The sequence below is a fragment of the Anomaloglossus baeobatrachus genome, chromosome 6, assembly GCF_048569485.1.
Source record: "Anomaloglossus baeobatrachus isolate aAnoBae1 chromosome 6, aAnoBae1.hap1, whole genome shotgun sequence".
In the NCBI taxonomy this organism is placed as follows: Eukaryota; Metazoa; Chordata; class Amphibia; order Anura; family Aromobatidae; genus Anomaloglossus; species Anomaloglossus baeobatrachus.
Window position 1 is genome coordinate 330260804 of NC_134358.1, and position 25320 is coordinate 330286123.

The window sequence follows — 25320 nt, forward strand, 5'->3', positions numbered from 1 at the left end:
TAGACTTGTGCGTTATATAATAGTTTGTGCAAAACGCGCACCTGTACGCTGCCACCGACAGACACACACGTGCTGTTTTTAAATGCAAGCACAGACGCAATAAGAACCTAACTGGTTTTTAGGAGCGACAATTACTGAGAAGTCTGACACTATCAGACACTGCTGACTGACGTGTATTATACACTAGACTTGTGCGTTATATAATAGTTTGTGCAAAACGCGCACCTGTACCCTGCCACCGACTGCCACACACGTGCTGTTTGTAAATGCAAGCACGGACGCAATAAGAACCTAACTGGTTTTTAGGAGCGACAATTACTGAGAAGTCTGACACTATCAGACACTGCTGACTGACGTGTATTATACACTAGACTTGTGCGTTATATAATAGTTTGTGCAAAACGCGCACCTGTACGCTGCCACCGACTGCCACACACGTGCTGTTTTTAAATGCAAGCACGGACGCAATAAGAACCTAACTGGTTTTTAGGAGCGACAATTACTGAGAAGTCTGACACTATCAGACACTGCTGACTGACGTGTATTATACACTAGACTTGTGCGTTATATAATAGTTTGTGCAAAACGCGCACCTGTACGCTGCCACCGACTGCCACACACGTGCTGTTTTTAAATGCAAGCACGGACGCAATAAGAACCTAACTGGTTTTTAGGAGCGACAATTACTGAGAAGTCTGACACTATCTGGACTGTTTTAGACTGTGTACACCAGCCCCAGATATGATGAAGGCTGGTATACGGTCACCACTAGGAATGGCTATATACCCTGCCTGCCTGCCTGCCTGTATACTGCTACAATAGTCCTGACAAGGACTCTTCTGGTCACTAGCCTGTATTCCGACCTGGCTATACCCTGCCTGTATATAGCAACAATAGTCCTGAGAAGGACTCTGCTACTGTACTCCGACCTGGCTATACCCTGCCTGCCTGTATACAACTAGAATAGTCCTGAGAAGGACTTTTGGTCACACTGTTTGCAGCCCTGCAACTGAAAAAGCTATAAAGGGCCGCAAAGCTTTCCCTGAATCAGCGACACTCTCCCTGCACTGACTGTCTGGATAGCTGTGAGCAGAGCACAGCGCGCCGGCCGGTATAAAGGCTCGGTCACGCTGTGCAGGCCGGCCAATCACTGCAATTCCACAACTAACAGGGCTGTGGCATTGCAGTGGACTGCCAGCCAATCCCTGCATGAGGGCTGGCTCTCAAAAGAGCGCCAACATGCAGAAATGAAGACCACGAGTACAGCACGAGTATCGCGAGATTACTCGGTCCCCGCCGAGCAGCCCGAGTACAGCGATACTCGTGCGAGTACCGAGTAGTTACAAGCATGCTCGCTCATCACTATTATCTACCTTTCCAAAGATGCATATAGCCAGCCCAAGCACTAGGTGTCAGCAGAGGTCAACATAAACCACCCGTCCTAGATTCCCATAAGGATTTACAGGAGGATATTAAAAGGTAATTTACCTGCAAAAAGTAAGGCCAAACAAGTCCACGAACACACCCTATGCGCGTTTCAGCAACACCTTCGTCCAGGGGCCCCTGTTTGTCTTAACTTTACTTGTGTCATCATAGTGCAGTGGTGGTGCTAGTGTCTCCCACCTGCCAACTTCAGGCTCCACCCTGTTCTTCCAAGAGTGAGGAACAGCGAGTGGGTATGCTTGTCTCTCTATTGTGGGGAGATCCCCAGTCCTGGGCCTTCTCTCTGTCGACCGACTGCCAGTCATTTTGGTCAGTGGACAAATTTTTCATGGCTTTTGCCCTCATATACGGCAACCCTGATGGTGTCACGCTCGTGTAGTCTAAACTAAGCAAGCTCCAGCAGAGGTTGCAGCCAGTTGAGGAGTATTGCTCGACATTCCGGCAGTGGGCCACTGACATGCAATGGAATGATCCTGCACTTAGGAGTCATTTCTATTAGGTACCTGTTTGTCAGGTAGGCTAAAGCCCGCTTTACACGCTGCAACGTATCTTACAATGTGTCGGCGGGGTCAAGTCGTAAGTGATGCACATCCGGCATTGTAAGGTACATTGCAGTGTGTGACAGGTACGTGCGATTGTAATTGAACGGTAAAACGTTCATCGCATACACATCGTACCTTTCTCTAGAATTGCACGTCAGATTGTTCATCGTACCCGGGATAGCACACATTGTAGTGTGTGACACCCCGGGAACGATGAACAGATCTTACCTGCGACTCCCAGCCCACAATGCAGAAGGAAGGAGGTGGGCAGGATGTTTACGTCCCGCTCAGCTCCGCCCCTCCGCTTCTATTAACCGGCTGCCGCGTGACATCGATGTGACGCTGAACGTCCCTCCCACTCCAGGAAGTGGACGTTCGCCGCCCACATCGCGGTCATATGGAAGGGTAAGTATGTGTGACGGGGGTTAATCGTTTGTGCGGCACGTTCAACAAATTGAACGTGCCACACATACGATGGGGGTGTTGCAAATCGCATATGATATCGTATGCAAAATTACAACATGTAAAGCAGGCTTTAGGGACTCTATGGTGCAATTTACCACCCCAGAGTCACTGGAGACTGCAATGGCCCTCGCTATCAGAGTGGATCGATGTCTCAGGGAGAGACCTCTAAGACCCTGTCCCATGTCATTCTCCCCAGGGAGGAGTTCCCAGTGGTGCAAGTCAGCGAACCCATGCAGTTGGAGAGAACCTTCCATCAGATGGAATGATTTGCAGTTTGTTGTGGGTCTGGGTCGTGCTTCTACTGTGGAGATAAGGGTCATTATATTGGACCTTGTCCTTTAAGACCTAAGCAGACTTCATCATGTAATAAGCCTGACATCATCCTTGTCATATGGAGGGAAGTAGTATATATTTCCTTCATTTACACTTCCCAGTTCACCATAACAGCAGAGGTGGTTATTTGTTGAAAAACTGAGACGATCTCTGTGCTGGTGGACAGCGGAGACGGTGCTAATTTGATGGATTCTTGTTTGGCTCAGACTCGGGATTTGACTTGTAGTGCTCTGACAAGATGCATTCCCATCCAGGCTATTGAATCAGCTTCTCTCAGCAACAGAGAGTTCACCCATACTGTGATTAATATCAACTGACGAGTGGCCTTGGTGTATACTGAATGTCTGTCCTGCTATATCTTGGAGGGTCTGCCCACTCCCATCTTGTTGGGACTTGGTTGAAAAGGTATAACCCTGTGATTGACTGGCAGTTTGAGGATGTAGTCAGTTGAGGAAGTTTCTGTGAAACCAAGTGCCTGTGTGCTACCACTTATGAGGTATTTATTAAAAGCCTGCCATCCTGTCCACTAGTAGTAACTGACAAAGAGTCTAAGAAAAGAGAGGGTACGCTACCCCAAACTCAGGGGAAGATTAGGCCTCAGTGCAGCCCCGGTAGAAGTGATAGGGTGAGAGTAGTTGTTCCCACTAAGTGTTTAGTATAGGAGCGTAAAGTGTTGAATGAATGGAGAGACTTCTTTGTGTTGGTTCGACCAGGAGTTTTCCCTCTACTACCAGGTGCATGCATGGAAACAAATGTTCAGGTCCAGACCTGTGTAAGAATGGCTGAAGTGTGCATCAGGGGCTCTAGGCTTGAGGTTTATCGGTCCCTTTAGAGTTACTGACATTCTTAACCCTATGGCCATACGGCTGGAGCTACCCCCAGCACTCAATACCCATGACGTTGTCCACAGGACCTTGCTTCGGAAACATATGGTGCCTCCTACTGGTAACCAGAGGGGCCTGTTCACATTTGAGGTGAATAATATTACCAGTCTTGAAAGTCCAGAGGCCTCTCATTAAAGGGGGTGTACTGTCATGGTCGTCTCCCTGTTTTTGGGGACTATTCAGCAAAAAGGATTGGCACTCACATCAATCTTTGCTATTTCTTTTATTTTCTGCCATAAATACAGATGGTGTGATACAGTGACGCGTTTTGGTTGTGAATACAGACATTTCTCAAACCTTGGTTTGAGAAAGGTCTGCATTGACAATAACATTCCTCTCATATACTTTTTTCATAGTATTGCAGACCATCCGGGTCTTTTTGGTGCCTTATATATATTATTGCTTCCCTATTTTCCATACTGTTTTCCAGTATATGGCAAAAATCCCATTTACCTATTTTATCTAGTGGTGGCAGCCTCTCCCTTAACTTACCTTTCATTACACAGCTAACATCAACCCCCAAAATATTACCCCGATTTCTCCCGCACCAAGGCAAACAGGGAAAGGATGGGGAAAGTGACAGAATTGGGGCATCTAATGGATGTGCCAATTTTGGGATGTCTGCAAGCTGGTATTTTTAGGCTGAGAAGGGGCTAATATCAATGGACTTTCCCAGCTTGATAATACCAGCCCACAGCTATCTGATTTAAGCGGGCTTTACACGCTGCGACATCGCTATTGATGTCGCGAGTGATAGCACCCGCCCACGTCCGTGGCGCGTCACGGGGTGATCGCTCCTGTAGCGAACAATATCGCTACGGCAGCGTCACACGCAAATACCTGTTAACCGACGCCGCTGTGGCCACCGAACAATCTCTCCTTTAAGGGGGAGGTTTGTTCGGCGTCACAGCGGCGTCACTAAGCGGCCACCCAATATAAGCGGAGGGGGGGAGATGAGCGGCCAGAACATCCCGCCCACTTTCTTCCTTCCTCATTGCCGGCGGCCACAGGTACGATGTTGTTCCTCATTCATGCGGTGTCACACATAGCGATGTATGCTGCCGCAGGAGCGACAAATAGCCTGCGTTCCAAATGAGAAACAATTTTTTAAAAATGAACGACATGTACACGATGAACGATTTGACCACTTTTTGCGATCGTTACTGATCGCAAAAAGGTTTCACACACAATGACATCGCTAACGAGGCCAGCTGTGCGTCACCAACACCGTGACCCCGTTGATATCTCATTAGCGATATCGTTGTGTGTAAATGGGCCTTAACCCTTGCTGTTTATCAAAAATTATGGGAGACCCATGCCATTTTTTTTTTAACTATATATTGATTTATTTATTGAGCTAAACAAGGCTAAAAACACCCTTTAGTGCCTTTCATGTGGCATTTTTTGGGGTTGATGTCAGCTGCGTAATGTCAACTAACTAGCATCAAGTACAGGGGTTAGTAAAGGAGAGGCGTGTATCCCAACTACTAACACAGTAAGTATAAAGATAATAAAATACACAAAAATATTTTATTTTTAAAAACACTCCTTGACTCTTGCCCTAGTTCACACTAATTTTTTTTAAAAAAAGCCGTGAACATCTGAAGTAGTGCACCAAATCTTACATATTATTGGTATTATTGTTATTATTAAAATTATTTATTATAGCGCCATTAATTCCATGGCACTTTACATATGACAGTCAACAAATGGGAATCTGAAAGACATAAAAAGAGAAAGTTAAAGAAATAAAAAACAAGAGATTGTCCCTTGTTCATCAATTTATATTTAAAAAAATCCTCGCAGCTCCACCATAGTCAATGGCATTCCCACGACATCCACCAATTTTGTAACACAAGCTATAGAGCCTCTTCTTAGAACGACACTTTATAGGTTACTTCCGGTCATGGTACACAACTGTGCAAAGCGCAGCCTTACTAGGAGTGACCTATAAAGCTTGATGGCAGCTAACATTTAACATGACATCAACCCCCAAAATTATCACCCCATTTGCCACCACACTAGAGCATTCGAGAAGAGTCAGGCAAAGTGCTAGAATTAGCGGGCCAATTTTGGGGCAGCTGCGGGCTGATATTTGTAGGCTGGAAAGGGCCAAATAAAATTACTCTTCCCAGCCTAATGATACCAGCTTGCAGCTGTCTCCTTTACCTGGGCTAATTATCAAAAATTGGGGGGACCCCATGCCATATTTATGAGGTTAACCAAGGTTAAGAACACCACATGAAAGGCTGTAAATAGTGCAAGTGTACAAATCTTGCTCTAATCTGAGCTCTCCCTCGTATATCACCTTTACCTGAACTGATCCCTCAGAACAGTAGAGAAAGCATTGTGCCATCTGGTCTCATATAAGACCCAATGATGTGATGCTGCCAGCCAAACACAGTTATTCCAGTAGCCAACATGGCTACGACATTACCGTGTATGGCAGAAAATCTGTGCATGTTTATTGGCTCTCTAACAGCCGCAAAACGTGTGGGGTGGGGACTCGAACATGGCACTTGAACACCCGCGATACTCGTATCAGTAATGGGTATGACCGAGGAGCACCCCAAGGCGCTGTCAAGTGTTAATCAGTGCCCAGCATGTCCCTTTGAATTCTATACTGTGTGCAGCTAATGCCACTACCAATAGAGAGCAACTTATTTCTTACAAGTCTATTGTGTTCTATAGCTATACTGTACTGCTGCTGGAAGAGTGACCTTGCACAGCAGGGGTGCTCAAACTGTTCTTGCCTGAGGATCACAAGATCATATTGAATGACGTCCTAGTGCTGAAATAAAAATTAAAGAGGTATTATCTTTTGAGGTATCAAACGTATATGTCATAAATGTCTACAAAATGGCTCCATTGCCAGACTCCCACATATTTGATGAATAGGGGTGTTTGTTTCTCCCAATCAGTACTCTAAAGGGTAGAAAACCCTGCATGTATGTAACTGTCTCCATTGAAGTCTATGAGTGTCATAGAGCTTGCTGCATTTCCTAATTTCTTTAAAATAGAATAGTGGAAGCTGCATGCATAGACAGCCACTACTTTCACTCACATATGAACTGGACTGCTCAACAGGAACCCAATTCTCTTATTATATGAAAGAAGAAGATATGGTTACATTGTGTTCCATTCTGGCTTTTCCATCTCTGCTCCTGAGCAGTGTAGTATTCTTTATCTCTTTGACATGAAAACTAGTTTCCAGAAGGTTGGGGGCATGTGGTCCTCGGCCACAGGTTGTGCAGGGTAAACTAAAAATTTATATATCATAGATAAAGTCCATGGTCCTTAATCAAAAATATAAATATTATCCCAAATTTAATAAAATATAAATGTTATTAATGACTATTTAAAATATAAGAATACCCAAGAATTCAACTCTCATTATAGAGAAAAAGAGTATAAAAAATTACCTATAATTTATCACAAGTTAGTATATTTATGGTTGGCTCAACAGCTCACCCTGAATTCACCCTAATCAGAAAAGGTCCTACATAATGTTATTTGGTGCCCCTGCTCCATGGAGGCTGTCCCTTAATATAATCCTAGTTTTCCCTACTCTAGAGCCCAAGGGCCAAAGGGATACTGTAAATATAGACAAAAGTTATAACACTTATTATAGGTAAATAAATATAGGGTCCTAGGGAAAAAGATCATTGACCAATATATAGCATATTATATTATATACAATTCATTGCAGATGCAAACTAGAAGACAAAAAATATATATCTTACTACTAATAGGTTCATGGTATGATATTTCTTTAACTCTCAAAATGTGATTCCATCTAAAACTCTATCAAAATAATCTATGGGATCCAAAATCACAGGTGATTGATGCTAGTGGTCCTCTGGTGATCATTAATTTCCATGGGGTAAAAACACCTCCACTTTGTCCAAAGCACCATACTGCACATCAATATTGTCAAATTTGAGACTTTAAATCTCCTATTCTTCTGCCTCTGCCTTGACGCATTTCCCCAGTTCCATGGCAGGGGTTCATCAGGAGGCCAATCTTAGATGAAGCAATCCAATAACATTGATATCCAAACATTGGTGTCCATGGGTGTAATACTGACAACCCTCAATATTAGGATCTAAAAAAAAGAGTGTACATAGATCCCTATCAATCATATGCCAAAAGGACAATTCAGGCCAGATAAATCGCACTGTATCCAGAATAACCCAAGATCAACTTAATCCTCTGACTCATCACTTCTTTATATATCATTTTATATTACAGGGTAACAGACCTATTAATCTGGGGATCCCTTAATCCATCTAAAACATAACCAAGTAAACTCACTCACCACGATGCTTAGACATGATTTCTCCCAGGCACTTAGTACGATATAAGATTGTTCATCAGACCATTCCTCCCCAGCACAAGCGGTAATCAATTCTCATGGCATTCATTTACTCAGAGAGCGCACATGTGCGTTTTAAAGCCCTGACACTGCTTCACTTCCAGTTCCTATTTCCTGTATTTGTATGGACACAGGAATGCTCGCGCATGCACAGAGTGCTAACCAGCCACCCATATTGTGTAGACGATCAGCATTACTCCACTATTCTTAATCAAAAGTACACAGAAACACTTGTGCATGCGCAAAGGCTAATTCTATGTCCATGCTACATAAGTAACCTGCGTTACCTTGCTATTCTCAATAACATAGACACAGGAAATACTCGTGCATGTGCAGAGGCTCACCACCTGCCCATGCTAGGTACGTAATCAGCGTTACTTTAACTCCTTTATAAATTGATGGCAGCAACTCGTTTCTTCAGTTGGGCCATTGTTACCAAAAGCATTTAAAAGTAATTTTTACTTTTGAAAAAAAGTTGGATGGTCAATTTGGGGTAGTCCTTGAGATGCAATAAAGAAATATTTGATAAGAATCCTAATTAAAAAAGTAAACAAGAATAAAAACTTCTCTAGACTTTTAGAGCAAGAACTCAAGAAAGAAGTCTACATGGCGAAACTAAAGTATGTAGAGGTAGTTACATAATGTCATAAAATAATATTAAAGGATATTGACTACTAACTAACTGAACATATGTTAGATAAGGCAGATAATGAAAATTTTACCAAAAACAAAGATATTATGAAGAAGGAAAGCAGAAAGAACACTTTTTGGCTATAATAGCAAAGGCTGATCAGTAGTCGTCATTTATTAATAAGGTGAAGGCATAGTAGTAGAGTTGACCCCGAATATTTTGAATGTTCTCAAAAGCTTTTTAAAATTATTGCATGAATGTAAAGTAGACCCTTGTACAGAAGATGTGTATGTAGGGATGGGCAAGTCTTCTCTGCACTGCACGATACTCGATAGAGCATTGAGTGCTGGAGACGCCCAATAGTTGATCGAGTATCCAAGTACCCGAGCGCCATGCTCAAGTCACTGCCCTGCATATTTTGCGGCTTTTTTAAAGCTCCTAAACATACGGGGATTGCTTGCCAATCAAGGTAATGCCGTAGAAAATCTATTTTATTCTCTAATAATAGTGTTCTTAGCTGTATTTCGTGTAGAACAAGCTGCAGGAGAAGGGATAGTGTATTAGAGGCAAATAGGCAGGGATTCTAGCCTTATAGACCTTGCTACTGCTACATAAAAAATATATTCTATTCTCTAATAATACCGCTATTAGCTGCATTTAGTGTAGAGCAAGCTGATTGACAAGGGATAGTGTATTACAGGCCTGTAGGCAGGGATTCTAGCCTTACAGACCTTGCTTCTGCTACCAAAAATTAAATGTGCTTTTCACACCTATGTCTATTCTTTTCACTATTAATATTACTATTAGCTGCTGTCAGTGTAGGGATAGCTACTGAAAGATTGATAGTTTTGGATTAGATGCACGTAGTCAGGGTATATGGCTTTACAGTTCTTCTATATTTATACTGCTGCTGCAACCTAACTGCATTGGTCAGGGCATGTGTGGTGCTATGGGACATGTGCAGGTGTAAAGAGGGGACGGCACAACAGGAAATATACTGGCTGCTGGGGACCGAATTCTGCAAGATGGCCACCGCCATGAGATTGCAGAAAGCCTCAGAGTTCACAAGTTAAAACGTAAATATTTCCAAGGCAAGTAGTCAGGTTATGCAAGCACGTATCACCCTGTGTACTTTGTCCATCTCCACAAGGTCCAGATGCAAAGCTTAGTCTTTAATTGTGAGCAGAAAGCATTTGAGTAGACACAGAAGGGGGATGACTATCCTGATTATGGCGTGATAGTTGCTCATCATCTTGGTTGATTCCTCAAAGTTTCACCAGTTGAGTGAGGGCCTGCTGCTGGCTCTCTAAAAATTGAGTACAGCTGCTGGACCTGTAAAGATTGATTGAGCGCTGCCTGTTGTCCCTCTAAAAATTAAGAGTTATGGCAGGCTGCTGCCCCTCAAAAAATTTGGACCGACAGCAGCATGCTGAACCTGTTGATATAATGGAGAAGAAGGAGGACTAGAGAAAAAAACCCATTAACTATATACCCTTTCTTGAAGTGGGAAGATGTGCATGGGAATACAGTAGAATAAAGGAACATTTGATTTGGCTTTATATTCCGCTGCTGTCATCTGCTAGTGTTGAGATCTTGGGTCTAATCTAGGCATTGCTCAGAGTGAGAATAGACAGCCTTTTTGCATTTTCAGTTGATCAGTTATTATGCCCCCAACTGTACTAAAAACCAAGCTCAGACAAACACTAGCAACAGGGCAGGCCAGCACTTCCAGGGCAAAGAGTTCAAGCCATGTTTCCAGCTTGGATACCCAATACTTGTACACCACAAAGGAATTATGGAGGACACTAATACAGTTGTCTAGGTGCACCTTCACAATCTTCAAAATCTTTTCCCTCGTTAGACTACCCCATGCATTAGCGCCTTTGCACTAGGAGGATCTATTGAAACTGTCAAAGACATTTGATAATATTCCCCTGCCTCTGTTGGACTTGGTGTGTGTCTCCCTCATCTCTCCTCCTTGGTTGCCAAAGGCACTATGACCTCTACTGCCAGCAGTATTGGATGGGAATTTTTTTAACTATTGGTTCAACTAGGGCCTTCTGGTACTGCCCCATTTTACTAGCCCCCTCCACCTCAGAAAGGAGAGATTGAAAGTTTTCCTTTATAACGTGGTTTGAGAAGGGTGAACAACCAATTATAAGTGTTGGCCAAAATGCATGAGGACATAAATGAGGCACACACACGTTGTACCCAGGGGTGGGATTCAAATTTTTAACAGCAGGTTCTATATTTGTGTGTAGGGAAGTCCTACCCATTTTTAAAACCACACCCATTTTAAGCCACACCCATTTCAAGCCACACCCATTCATCAAACATATATGAATAAGGGTGCAGTCTGACAGCTGTTAAAAATTGGAGCGACATTGGAATACTTCATGTTCTGGATGGCGACTCTCCTGACCCGTGTGTGAAAGCTGCATGTATTTCCACTGTAAACCTGCTGTTTGAGAAGTTAGCACTGGTGGGTATCACTGTCACAGCACGTCCCTCTTGCAGCCAATAGCTCCTCCCAGTCCCCGAGAAATGTCAAGTTACCACCCGCACTGCTCCTCACTGATCTCTGCCATTACAGCCGCGCTGTTTGCAGAGATGAGTGAGTGAAGAGCGCAGATGCCACAGAGCAGACTGTGCATGGGCTGCGGCCAGGGGCTGGCTGGCACATTTTAGCTTGGGGGGCAATCATAAGGCAGTGGCCCTAAAGTTGCGGCGGCCCACCTTTGGTCTATTTATCTCTTGCAGCTGCATTAAAGCAGCAGTGGTAATAGGCTTTATGAACAGACTGGTACATATATAATTTGGAACAGAACCGCGCTTACTGCTTACATAAATACTGCAACAAAACAAAGATGACTACAGAGATATAGGAACTGAAAGGAGCTTACTACAGAGATATGGGAACAGAATCGAGCTTACTACAGACATAAGGGAGCAGAACCGAGCTTACTACAGAGATATGGGAGCAGAACTGAGCTTACTGCAGAGATATGGGAGAAGAACGGAGCTTAGTACAGAGATATGGGAGCACAACTGAGCTTACTACAGAGATACGAAATCAGAACCAAGCTTACTACAAAGATATGGGAGCAGAACTGAGCTTAGTACAGAGATATGGGAGCAGAACCAAGCTTACTACAGAGATATGGGAGCAGAACCAAACTTACTGCAGAGAAATTGGAGCAGAACTGAGCTTACTACAGAGATACAGGAATAAAACCGAGCTTGCTATATAGCTATGGGAACAGAACGAAGCTTACTGTATCCATACAGGAACAAAATCGTACTTACTCAGTCTATTACATAGAAACAGCAACAGAACCAAGCCACCTACATAACTACGGGAACAGAACAAGCTTACTTCAAAGACATAGTACTGGTACTGCATAGTACCAGAACTAAGCTTACTGCTTAAATATGGTACTGTACCTGAGCTATGTAGCTGTAGGAGCAAAACCATACTTACTACATAGATACAGTACCATAACCCAGCTAACTACATGTACAAGAATTACAAAGCTTCTCCTATATTTTCAATGTTAAACTCGTACGGAACACGGATGGCACACGGGCTGTACACTGATGCCATGTTTTTCATGGCCCAATAGACTTCTATTGGCCCTTGTCATCTGTGCTGCTGGAAAAAAAACAGATGTCTCCGTAGGTATCACACACGGTCTGTGTAAACACACGGACATGTGAGCAGTGTGACGACATGGACTTTGTCAGTTCCTAGCAAGGGTTAAAGTTTCTTAACATTCAGCCGGACATGAAGATATTTTGTTTATAAACGGGGGATAAGCCCTCATTGTTTTGTTTCATTGAGTCTAGTATTAAAGTTCTTATTGACTCATGTAATTACCTTGACCAGAGAGGATCAGATACCCAGACAAATCAATTGTGTGAACCTCCATTGTTTTGTTGGATGTGATGTGGCTGGGCTGTCTCCCTTGTTACTGTCAGAGACCATTACTAATAGAGATATTTTATATGCGGCTTGAAATCTAGCCAATAAGAGCCCAGTCATATCCACCAATCGTGAAGACCCCAATGGTCTGAATGGAGAGCTCAGGAGTATAAGGAGGACTGTCCATTGCTCAGGTAGACTCTTGCTACATGATACCAAGCTAGGACCTGCGGATCCGATTGGCAAGCCATAGCTGAACCTGGATTATAACACTACATGGACTTCAGCATCGAATGCAAGGATTCGGCTGAGATATCAAGGACTACCTAAGGAAGAAATCCAGCTTGGGACAATACAGTCACCGGACTACAGACTTTGCAGTCCTCAGCCAGCTTCCTAAATCTGGCGTTATTCCATTCTTGGTGGGTGCCCACCAAAAGCGGGGTGCTGCTGGTTTGGAGTAAGTAGCCCTGGAAGCTCTGAGGCATGGACATTCTAAATCCCTGGTGAGCCAGTGGAATGGTGAGAAACTGTTGCCGGTTATATTCTGTGGTTTTGCTGGTTATGTGCCATATGCCGTTAATTGTTTGGGGATCCAATAAAGTGTTAATATTGTGATTCTCTCACCCTGTGTTGTCTGAGTAGTGTTCCGCCCACGGTTAAGGAGGTCGGGCGTTCAGTTGGGATGAGCCCTTGTTCATACTATCTTTCTAAAGGCGGCCGGGCCAGCGGACAAAAGCACCCACTGACCCCCGTATCTCCACAAGCCACACCATAAGTTATAATGGGTACGTGTGGTAACAGTGAAAAAAACGCATACAACATGTACCAGATACACAGACACATGAAGGAGCCCATAAGGTGGTGACATAGCTACGTCACAGTGCAGGGGTTAATTTCACTTCTTTTCATAAACATGGAAAGACAAATGAAATTCCTTAACACATATGTGAGTGAGCCCTTAGGGCTGCATACCCACGATCAGTGTCAGGAAGGTTTTGGACTCAGAGTATTTTCACTGTGTCCAAAATGCTGTGCTGTACAGCACAGGCACAGTAGATGAATTTATAGAAATCTCCGACCCCCTGGGCTTCTTTTAGACGCGCCATAAACTGACCTGTGGTGCTGCTTTCCTATCCTCAGCATGTCAATTTATTCTAACAGCGATGCTAGTGCTCTGGACGGGAGAACACAGCGAAAATCTGCTGACAGTCACTCTGATGGTGTGCACGGACAGCGTGATCTCCCACCCAGGAGACTAGCATCTCCACTAGAGAAAGCACACTGCGTCCAGACTATGAAAACACCTGATGGTGGGCACTCACCCGTATAGATTTAGTGTTGTGCCTTAAAGATATACATATACCACAATGCACTCAGATTACATGCCCACGGTCTGGACATGGTATCCTCTCCTGCGGGGCCGTGAGTAATCTCCACAGTTATCACAGCGGCCTGTGCCCACAGTCAGGGTTCGGGTCGTTGTGGTCTCTCTATTCTGTTCTCTCTATGGAGACACTTGTGGCTACACAGCAATAAATTGACATGCCAGAGCTCGGGAAGCCCCACCACAGGTCAGTTTTCGCTGTGAGCTGTACACATACACTGGGCATAGGATTTCTAGAAATCCCATCGACTGTGCTTGTACTGTAAAACTCAGCGAAAACACTTTAAATCAAAACCGCTGTGAACACTGATGGTGGGCACAGAGCCTTACATACAGGCATCTTACAAACATACACAACTCTAGAAACATGGACATGTAAACATACAGTGCAGAGATGTGAACACATATACAAACATGTACTCCCACACGGCATGGACATACACACACAGTATACAGACATATACACATACATATACACAGACATCTACACACAGCGTACAGCCGTATACACATACACACAGCATACAGCGGTGTACACGTACATACACACAAATACATGCAGCGTTCAGCTGTATACACATACACACCTATACACAGCGTACAGCCGTATACACATACATATACACACAGACACCTACACACAGCATACTGCCAGATACACATACATATACACACCTACACAGTGTACAGCTATATAACATACATATAGACACTTACACCTAGTGTACAGCCGTATACACATACATATACACACAGACACCTACACACAGCGTACATCCGTATACACATACATATACACACATACACACAGCGTACAGCTGTATAACATACATATAGATACCTTCACACAGCGTACAGTCGTATACACATGCATATACACACGTACACAGAGCGTACAGCTGTATAACATACATATAGACACTTACACACAGCGTTCAGCCGTATACACATACATATACATATATGCACGCAGCGTACAGCTGTATAACATACATATAGACACCTACACAAAGCATACAGCCGTATACACATACATATACACACAGACATGTACACACAGCGTACAGCCATATACATATACACAGACACCTACACACAGCCATATACACATACACAGCGTTCAGCCGTATACACATACACACACACCTATACACAACGTACAGCCGTATACACATACATATACACACAGACACCTACACACAGCATACAGCTGTATACACATACATATACACATATACACACAGCATACATCTATATAACATGCATATAGACACCTACACGCAGCGTACAGCCGTATACACATACATATACACAGCGTACAGCCGGATACACATACATATACACAGAGACACCTACACACAGTGTACGGCCATATTCAAAGACAAATACACAGATATACACAGATATAGTCACATAGAAGCGTATACCTATTTGAAAATATTCACATACATATAATCATACACATAGACAGACACAATCCTATATACACATGTATTTGTGTTTGTTTGATGCTAAATCCCACAGGCTAAAAGATGATATCATTCCCATGTGATCAAAAGGGCCGGGGCCTCAGCCAACATAGCTGATGCCTGAAAGAGACTCCACGTGGTCCTGGAGTTATTTATAATATTAGCAGGTATCTGAGGTAAGACCCCCAAATGAAGGGATGCGGGGGGATGCAGGGGGAGAGGGGGAAGCCTGTATGATTATAGTTGATGGGAGGAAACATGACCACGCCCACTAACAAAGCCAGTCACGCCCACTACCCATGCAGCTCCTTCTAGCCACTAGGATGTAGCCACAACACTTGCTGGATGCTCCTCGGCTGGACGGAGGCAGCGCGCACTGCAGGAAGCAATTATAACATACATGGATGTACACCGTGAACTGTGCGTGGCCGTGTCTCCTGTACTATGTGGCCAGTCAGCACTGTCTGCGCCTGTAATGTGTCAGTGTGCCCGGCCACATCACAGTACAGGAGACACGGCCACGTGCAATTCACTGTGCGAGGCCATGTGTGTTATAATGATATTGTGATGCAGGTGGCCAACCCAATAAAGCAGCTGGGAGAGCAGTCCAAGGGGCAATTGTCCGCTTGCCTCCCGGCGAGAGAACCGGATCGCGGCTCTGGGATCTTCCTGGTTCGGGGAACCAGCTGCTATTTTAACACAATCCCACCCCTGGTTGTACCTCTACACGCAGTTCAGGCAAATCTGGCTAGGTTTTCAGAAAGTGCTAAACCACTAAGTTGAGCACTTCGGCCAAGCATGGTACATGTACGAGCTTGCAAAGCTTCAAAATCATCACCAGGCTGTGCTATTATCACACACAACCATGCCTGCTTGCAGATTAAGTGGAAAGAGTCACAGTTCTCTCTGGTCTATTATACCTTTGAACAACTCAGCGACAGTGTGCTGTTTGATACCTAGAAAAATTAGTTTCACCATAGACTGTTGCTGTGTCACCAAGGCAGTGCTGCAGTGCTAACAGCTTAATGGAGTGTAATGTGGTTCCTCTGCACTGCCGTAAAAAAGAAATAAAAAGGTGTGATGAGTCCAATGGGATTTTTTAGAAGACTGTATAGTTTATTATCTGTGCGTTTCAAGACCTATTTGACTCTTCATCAAGATAAACCATAATAGCAAACATGCAGTACAGCAGACCTTATGTCGTTTGGATTTGAAAAAAAGCGCGCCAACTAGAGTACATGAGGTGTCAAAAATTGTTTCAGCTAGTGTTGAAATTAACTATTTGTTACATGCGTGAAAACAATAAAAAATCTAATTTCAAGGTGAAGAAATGGTCTGAAGGCAAAACAGATAAAATATTATTTGAGAGAAAAATTTTGGGGGGAAACAAACAAAAAGAAGAATAAAAAATGTTCTTGTCTTTTTTTTGCATTTGATCTTTTATCTCAGTTATTAGTCAATGGGAGTTGTGTGGTGTCTTGGCGTAAAGTGCCACTAGAAATTGTGCCGTGCTGTGATTAGATATAGGGACCATGAGTTCTATTTAGCCAGTGTTGTATGTTCTGAATAGGAACAGGAAAATTAAATAAAAAACTTTGGTTTACCTCAGGGAAAGTGTGGGGAAAAAAAAGAACACAAGACAAGATATCTAACCATAGTGAAAAACTAAAAAACTATGTATGGGCATGAAATTATATATAATAGAAGAGTAATATATATATATTACCTCTTGCTTACACACACTTATATATATATATATATACTGTATATATATATATATATATATATAAGTGTGTGTAAGCAAGAGGTTCTAGCTGAGAATGTAATATGTCCCCTATCACAGAGGACCACGAAGGAATGGATACCAGAAGTAGTTTTGTCAATAATTTTTATGCTAGAAAAAAAGATGTTTAGAAGCGGATAATTTAAAAAGAAGGGTTATAAAAATGTTGATGACTGTTGAAAAAAATTGATGTTGAAGATAATCTGTGTGGTGGTGTTAATATTTTATTACTGGGAGGTATCTCTGCTGAAGAACTAAGTGAGAGAAGAAAGCCTGGTTTTCCCCAGCCGCTCTGTGTCACTAGAGTTCAACATAGACTGGAGCATGGAAACATTTGAAGAAATGTTCCCACCCATTCATCTTATGGAGCGTACAGCTGCTTAGTATTGTACAAACCAGTAGGGTATCACTATTAAAGAACTTAGTGAGAAATACTAAACGACAGTAGACATTTAACACATATTGCCCCATATCAATACGCTTCCTCTTCTCCAATGTACTTACCTTTCCTGTGCTGTCGCATAGTGGCTATATCATTGTGTGTCCCCCACAACAAGAAATTTGATTACGAGAGTTTGCTGAGTTGAGTACTCAAAGGGAAAAGAGAAAAAATATGAATATGTTTAACCACTTGACTGCAAAACTAGTAGATTAAAAGGCAAATTTTTACCTAGAAAATTCAATATTGTATATACAGTGAGTGATATAAGTATTCAAAATGTCACCAATTTTCTAAGTAAATATATTTCTTAACCCGAATTTCTCACCAAATTTCAGTAACAATCCATCCAATCCATAGAAGCAGAAACAATAAATTAAACCATAAATGTCCATAAATTAAGTTATCTGTAATAATGAGAAATGACACAGGGAAAAAGTATTGAACACATGAAGAAAGAGAAGTGCAAAAAGTGATGGAAAGTCATCAACCCTGCCACTTAGTGAAAATAAAAATCAGGAGGTGTAAATGATGACCTCCAAAAAGGTGTCACATTACCATTGTGCCACACAAGAAACATCTCATGATGGGTAAAACCAGTGCACTCTCTCAAGACCTTTGTAACCTTATTGTTGCAAAACATATCTATGGCATTGGTTACAGAAGAAATTCTAAACTACTGAAGGTTCCAGTGAGCACCGTTGGGCCATGATTCATAATTGGAAAGAATATAATTTCAGAATAAACTAGCCATGACCAGGTGCTTCCCGAAAGATTTCAGACAGAGGAGTGAAAAGAATTATCAGAAGACTTTTCCAAGAGCCAAGAACACGTGTTGAGAGCTACTGACAAGGCTGAGAATAGCAGGTACAAATTGTTTTAAAGAAAATAATAATGTATTTCACTCACCCTCCATGTCTGCATGCTCACCACTCAAAATTCCATTGCTGAACAAAAAAGGATGTTCAATCGTGTTTAAACAACAACATTTAGACAAGTCTATAAAATACTGGAAATATATACTCTGTTCAGATTTAACAAAATTGAACTATTTGGATGCCATAATACACACCCTATTTGGAGGCCAAAAGGCACTGCATATCACCCCAAAAACTCCATACAACAGTAAAGTTTGGAGACTGGTAAGTCTATTTTTTTTTCATCATATCGCACTGACAAACTTCATATAATTGAAGGAAGGATGAATGGACAAATGTACACTGACATTCTTTAAAAAAATCTACTGCCATCTACCAAGATATTGTAGATGAAACAAGGATGGACATTTCATCAATACAATGTTCCCAAACACACTGCCAATTAAACTCTCAATTGGTTTCAGAGAAAGAAGATAAACCTGCTAGAATGGCCCAGCCAATCACATGACCTGAATCCAATAGAAATTTATGGAAGGAACTAAAGCTCAGAGTTCATAGAAGGAGCCCATGGATTTAGGATTTGTAGAATGTTTGTGTGGAAGAATGGACCAAAATCACAATGCATATAACTAGTTTCACCAAACAGGAGGCATCTTAAAGCTGGCATCACCAAAAAAGGCTTCTGTACAAACTATTACTTAAATTTCAGTAAGCATGTTCAATACTATTTCCCTGTGACATTATTGATTAATACATATCACAAAATTTATGGGCATCTATGGTTTGATTCATTTGCCTGTGTGATCTATATAGGGGCCATGGGCAGCACCATGGGGGCGATATCTAACACAGGGAGACTTGTGCGATCTATAGGGCCCATGGGCAGCACCATGGGGGCGATATCTAACACAGGGGGACTTGTGCGATCTATATAAGGGCCATGGGCAGCACTATGGGGGCGATATCTAACACAGGGGGACTTGTGCAATCTATATAGGGGCCAAGGGCAGCACTATGGGGGCGATATCTAACACAGGGGGACTTGTGCAATCTATATAGGGGCCATGGGCAGCACTATGGGGGCGATATCTAACAGGGGGATTTGTGCGATCTATATAAGGGCCATGGGCAGCACTATGGGGGCGATATCTAACACAGGGGGTCTTGGGCAGCACAGGGGAACGTGTGCCAGCTCAAGGGGGCTATATTCAATATAAGGGGGCCATATCCAGATTAAAAATTCACTTTTCCTTCACCAAATTTGGGGGTGCGTCTTATAATCAGGTGCGTCTTTTAAAGCGAAAAATACGGTATATCACCCGCTAAATGCTGAAAGGCGAAATTTCTCAAAATCTTCAGTTTTTTAGTAGAGACCTGAAGGTTTTGAGGCAAATTTAACTGATGTTGAACTGTTCATAATTTCCTTTTGCTTGACTAAAGCTCCACTTCTAACTGTAGAACAAGAGATCCAAATAATAATGCTGCCTCAACCATGCTTCACTCTGGAAGCGGTATTCTTTTGGTGATGTGCTGTCTTGGGTTTGTGTTAAACATTCCTTTTGAAATTATGGACAAAAAGTTCAACTTTCTTCTCATTAGACCATAACACATTTTTCCACATGCTTTGACAGACTTGATGTAAGTTTTTGCGAAACATAGTTGGACTTTGATGAGTTTTTTTTAAATAAAAGACTTCTATCTTCCGCAGGCCAGAATATAAAAGAAGAATACAGGAGAGTACTGTCCCAACCAGTACTTTTCCGAAATTCCTGCAAGTCCTTCAATGCTTCTGTAGGCCTGTCGGCAGCCTCGCAGACTGATTTTCTTTTAGTCTTTTCAGCAATATTTGACGCATGTCCAGTTCTATTTAATATAACTGTTGTGTTAAATTTAAGTTAATCCATTATGACTGCCTTCACAGTGATCTATGGTATATCTATCGCCTAGGAACGTTTTGTGAACCCTTCTCCTGACTGATAACTTTCACTAATGTGATCCCTTGGCTGTGTAAGCTATTTATGGGCAATAGCTTTTTATTTATTTTCTCAATGCATTTTTCCAGCTAATGGGTGTTATTAAAGGGGGAAAAGATCTCCTTAGTATGATTTTTTTTATAAAACAAAATCCTGGGATATTAACAAGAGCGTGTAGATGACACGCCCGCACCTTAGCATAAGGGTTACTTGTTACCGGGCCGCGGTTCCTTTTCCGGGATGCTGCGGTAGCAAGTCCCGGCTACGTGACCCCGGCGTTGTCAGTACAAGTAGGGATGATGATGGGGATGGTAGTTCGTGATGCCACCTGTGGTATGTCGCAAGTTAGGCAGATGGTGACGCAGCTTGGTTACTATATCTCTCCACAGGCATAGCTGGGCCCCAGGGCAGAGAGGGGTAGTAGTGGATGATTGATGGAGAGACTTAACATTGGGGTGCAGGACTGAGGACATAACTGGACAACACAAGGGCCATAGTTTCCTTTACCTTTTACTTGGTAGTTGATGGTACAGGCATGGGAGACTGGTCCAGCAGGTAACGAAGGTCCGGTTAGCCGGGAAGCAATTGAGGGCATCCACCTAGCCAGGTGGGTTGTAGGCCTTCTTGCTTGCGTTGTAATGTGTGGGTCCCTGCGGCTTGAAGCTATGCTGAGACCCTCTTCCTTATGTTGGTTCTGGTTCTCACCCATATGGCAGACAGCGCGAGTGCTTTACTGGTGCCATTTCTTCTACCACGGCTCCTGGCTCTAGTATGCAGCTGTGTCCTGGGCATTCTGTGGGCCAGAAGACCTGTAGTCTCCTGCCCTTCGGATTCTGCTGGTGGGACTTTAGTACCCACACAGCCTAGGGCTCCGTTGCCCTGTTGTCTGAGCTCGGCCTTGAGGGAGCTTTGTCGCAGCTCTCTTCTCAGCAACTGTCTTCTCCCCACTCCTGACTTGTTCTAATCTGTTACTTTCACTTGTGTGTGTTTTCTTAACTCCTCCTCCAGGTCAGAATGCATAGGAAAGCTCCCCTCAAACCGGGTTTTCGAGCTCCCCCTTCTGGTCTGGAGTAGGAAGTGTTGAGTGCTAGTGTACCTACCATGGGAGACCCCCCCTCTTGCCTCCAGGCATAGCATCACCCCCTGTGAGGAGGGCAATGTTACTGTGGCAACCGGACCACTGGGGTGCCACATAGACTTCTTATAGATCTAGTATTTCAAGTATTTCATGTATAAAGAATTAAAAAAAAGAATGCAGGGTCTTGTGATGTAAAAAAACAATTTTTATTTCCCCATATGGAGCAACATTTTGGCTCTTAAACTGCACATGGCATTCTCTTCATTTGTATAGTCCATCAGTGAATACCATTTTGCTGCTAGTAAGGTACATGTGACAGCTGTTGGTAGTGATTGGCTGCAGTAGTCACTTGTCAGTAAGATGTCATTGCTGGTGTATTTTAAACAAAAAGCAGTGAATAGGTTTATAGGGAGAGCAATGGTTATTTCTAATTTATTACATTATTGTCAGTATATTTTGATTATACGAATTTTCTTGGTCTCTTACTTATATACTAATAGTGAATATCTTATGTTCATTCTACAGATTTCAGCCTTACAGAGGTGAAGTCTTCACAAAATATACAAGGGTAAGTCATTTAAATAAAAGAAAAACTAACATTTTACACCAAGTTTTTCCAAGAAAAGTAAGTTATATTATAAACTAAACTGAGTTCTAAAATAATTAATTTCTACATTTTAATGATGTGGCAATTTGGGTCATTAGGACGCTGCTCCATTTGTTTCCAACCTGGTATGTTTAATGTTTTAATTTTGAAATACTTTTATTCACTTACAGACATATGCTGCACATGTATGGCACAGTGGGAAGCGAGTTCAAGAAATAAATGTACATGCACAGTGCAGTGATTAGCTGGCTCAGGAGTCGGTCCTATCAGCAATGGGTATCAGCTGTATTTTATAGCTGACACCTTTCTGCAACAGCTTAAATCAGTGCTAGCACCATTCAAGGCCATTTAGCACTTTATGTACCGCTGTCAATACCAACAGCGGTGTATAGATGGTTGTGAGAGTTTGGGTGCTTTCTCTCTTCACTTCATCACCTCTCCAACCCTCGTAATCTGATTGCAGGACACAGAAGGCTGCTAAGGCAACTTTAGGCTAACAAATGGCCTCCTAGTCATCCAGTGCAAAGTATGGACAGCCTAGACGTATATTATCTACTAGATGGTGGCCCGATTCTAACGAATCGGGTATTCTAGAATTTATTGTGTAGTTAATGTATGATTTTTGACTAATAATGGAAGGAAGACACTATATTTTTTGTCAAAGATAAATTTTATTGTTTAAAAACTGTGAATGTTTAACATGAAGATGTAACTATATGTAACTAAATATTGTTGGGAACTAACTGCATTACCAGTATACTGTGTAATTTAGCAATATCATTGAAAAATATGTGTCCTTAGTTTGTGGAAGATTTTCTTCTTCTGGCTGTTGTGTCTGAGATTCTGCTTCCAGGGTTAGTAAGGCGTTCTTGTGTTGTAGTGTGGCTTCTTCTTGAGGTTGTGTGTGATGTTCGTGCTCGTGTGGTTGTCTGGTCTTCCTTTGTAGCATTGTGTTTCTTGTGACGTTGTTGTTGGCTTCTTCCTGCTGCTGGTTTGTTGTGTTGCTGGGTTGCGTTTTTTCTTTTAGGAGCCCTTGTAAGGCTGGAAGGTTAAATGTTGTTTGTCGTAATCTGTGAAAGATACCCACATAGACAGTGGTAGCGAATGATCAAGTAAATGAGTCAAGTAAAGAAGTCAGGTCAGGGCAATGTCACGGAGCATGTGGTCCCATCCTGTGATTGCCGCCATCCTAGTATGTGCCCCCATCGTGGTATAGGCAGGATCCTTGTTTATGCAGCATCCTGGTCTGTGTCCCATCCTGGTATAGTCTCCATCCTTGTATGGCCCTCATCCTCGTATGTGGGCTGATGCTTTGATGTGGCCCCATGCTGGTATGTGCCCCCATCGGGGTGCAGCCACCATCCTGACATGTGCCCCCATCCTGGTCTGTGTACATAATCTGGTGTAGGCAGCCTCCCGGTATAGGCACCATCCAGAATGTTTCCTAAGGTGTCCCTTGTACCTGTCCACCGGCTGCTCATTCCTGTGCGGCGTCCGCACCGCTTTTCCACTGTGGCCGGCAGTGAGTTGCAGGCTGTGGCGTTGGAATGTGTGGGTTGGCCTGGTATGTGGGCTGATGCTATGGTGTGGCACCATGCTGGTATGTTCCCCCATGGTGGTGTAGCCACCATCCTGATATGTGTCCCCATCCTGGTCTGTGTGCGCCATCTGGTGTAGGCAGGCAGCATCCTGGTCTGTGTCCCATCCTGGTATAGTCTACATCCTGGTATGGCCCCCATCCTAGTATTTGGGCTGATGCTGTGATGTGGCCCCATCCTGGTATGTGGCCCCATCCTGTGATTGCCGCCATCCTGGTATGTGCCCCCATCATGGTATAGGTAGGATCCTTGTGTATGCAACATCCTGGTCTGTGTCCCATCTGGGTATAGTCTCCATCCTTGTATGGCCCCCATTCTGGTATGTGGGTGTCTGTGTAGGGCGGTGTTTGTGTTGCACGGTGTGTCTGTATTGTGTTGTATGTGTGTTGCGTTGTATGTGCGTAATGTGTATCCATTAGATGCGACTGTCCCAGGACTCTACTCGGCTCATCCCGAATTGCCCTGGTGCGGTGGCAATCAAGGTAATAAGGAGTTAATGACAGCCTATAGCTGCCACTAAGTCCTAGGTTAACCATGGCAGGCGTCTATGAGACATATTCCATGACTAAGCTGTAAGTGAAAGTAATTAAACACATACACCCGAACAAATACTTTATTTGGAATAAAAGACAAAAAAATACCCTCTTTCACCACTTTATTAAAATCCCCAAATACCCCTCCAGGTCTGGCGTAATCCACAAGGTCCCACAACGCATCCAGCTCTGCTACATGAAGCTGACAGGAGCGGCAGTAGAACACCGCCGTTCACTGTGAGCTCCATGAAGCAGCTGAAGGGAGTCGCACTGTCAGCGGGGACGTCACTGAGGTAATACCTGTGTGTGTGATGATGGGTGCGGTAGTGCCTGCGTGTGCAGTGATGATGGGTGCGGTAGTGCCGGGGTGTGTGCGGTGATGATGGGTGCAGTAGTGCTGGGGTTTGTGCGGTGATGATGGGTGCAGTAGTGCCCAGGTGTGTGCGGTGATGATGGGGGCAGTAGTGCTGAGGTGTGTGTGGTGATGATGGGTGCAGTAGTGCCAAGATGTGTGTAACGATGATGGGAGCGGTAGTTCCGGGGTGTGTGCGGTGATGATGAGTGCGCTATTTGTGGATATGTGTGATGATGATGGGTGCAGTAGTGCCTGGATGTGTGTGATGATGATGCGGTGATGATGGGGGCAGTAGTGCCAGTGTGTGCGGTGATGATAGGGGCAGTAGTGCCATGGTGTGCGGTGATGATGAGTGCGGTAGTGCCTGCGTGTGCGGTGATGATGGGGGCTCTCTCTCACGAGGCTAGAAAACTTAATGCAACGCATTATTTCACAGGAATCCGTTGCCTTTATTATCACACTATTTGCAAGGCATCCGTCACATGCGTCACACAACGCATTGTGACGGATGCCGCACAATGTAAGTGTGAAAACGCCCTTACTGTGCTCCGTCGCGTCGGGTGTAGGGACCTTCCATGGCGGTGTCCCTTGTACCTGTCTGCCGGCTGCGTCATGACGTCAGGGT

General features: G+C 43.5%; 1 protein-coding gene across 4 annotated transcripts in view; it reads left to right on the forward strand.

The window, feature by feature from the left end:
• LOC142243250 (poly(rC)-binding protein 3-like) overlaps window positions 1–25320 on the forward strand; it is a 1512260-nt gene that overhangs the window by 951448 nt on the left and 535492 nt on the right. For all 4 annotated transcript variants that reach the window (XM_075314940.1, XM_075314939.1, XM_075314946.1 and 1 more), the window contains one exon: window positions 22128–22170. The gene's annotated coding sequence lies outside the window, so the exon portion shown is untranslated. The remainder of the gene's footprint in view (window positions 1–22127; window positions 22171–25320) is intronic.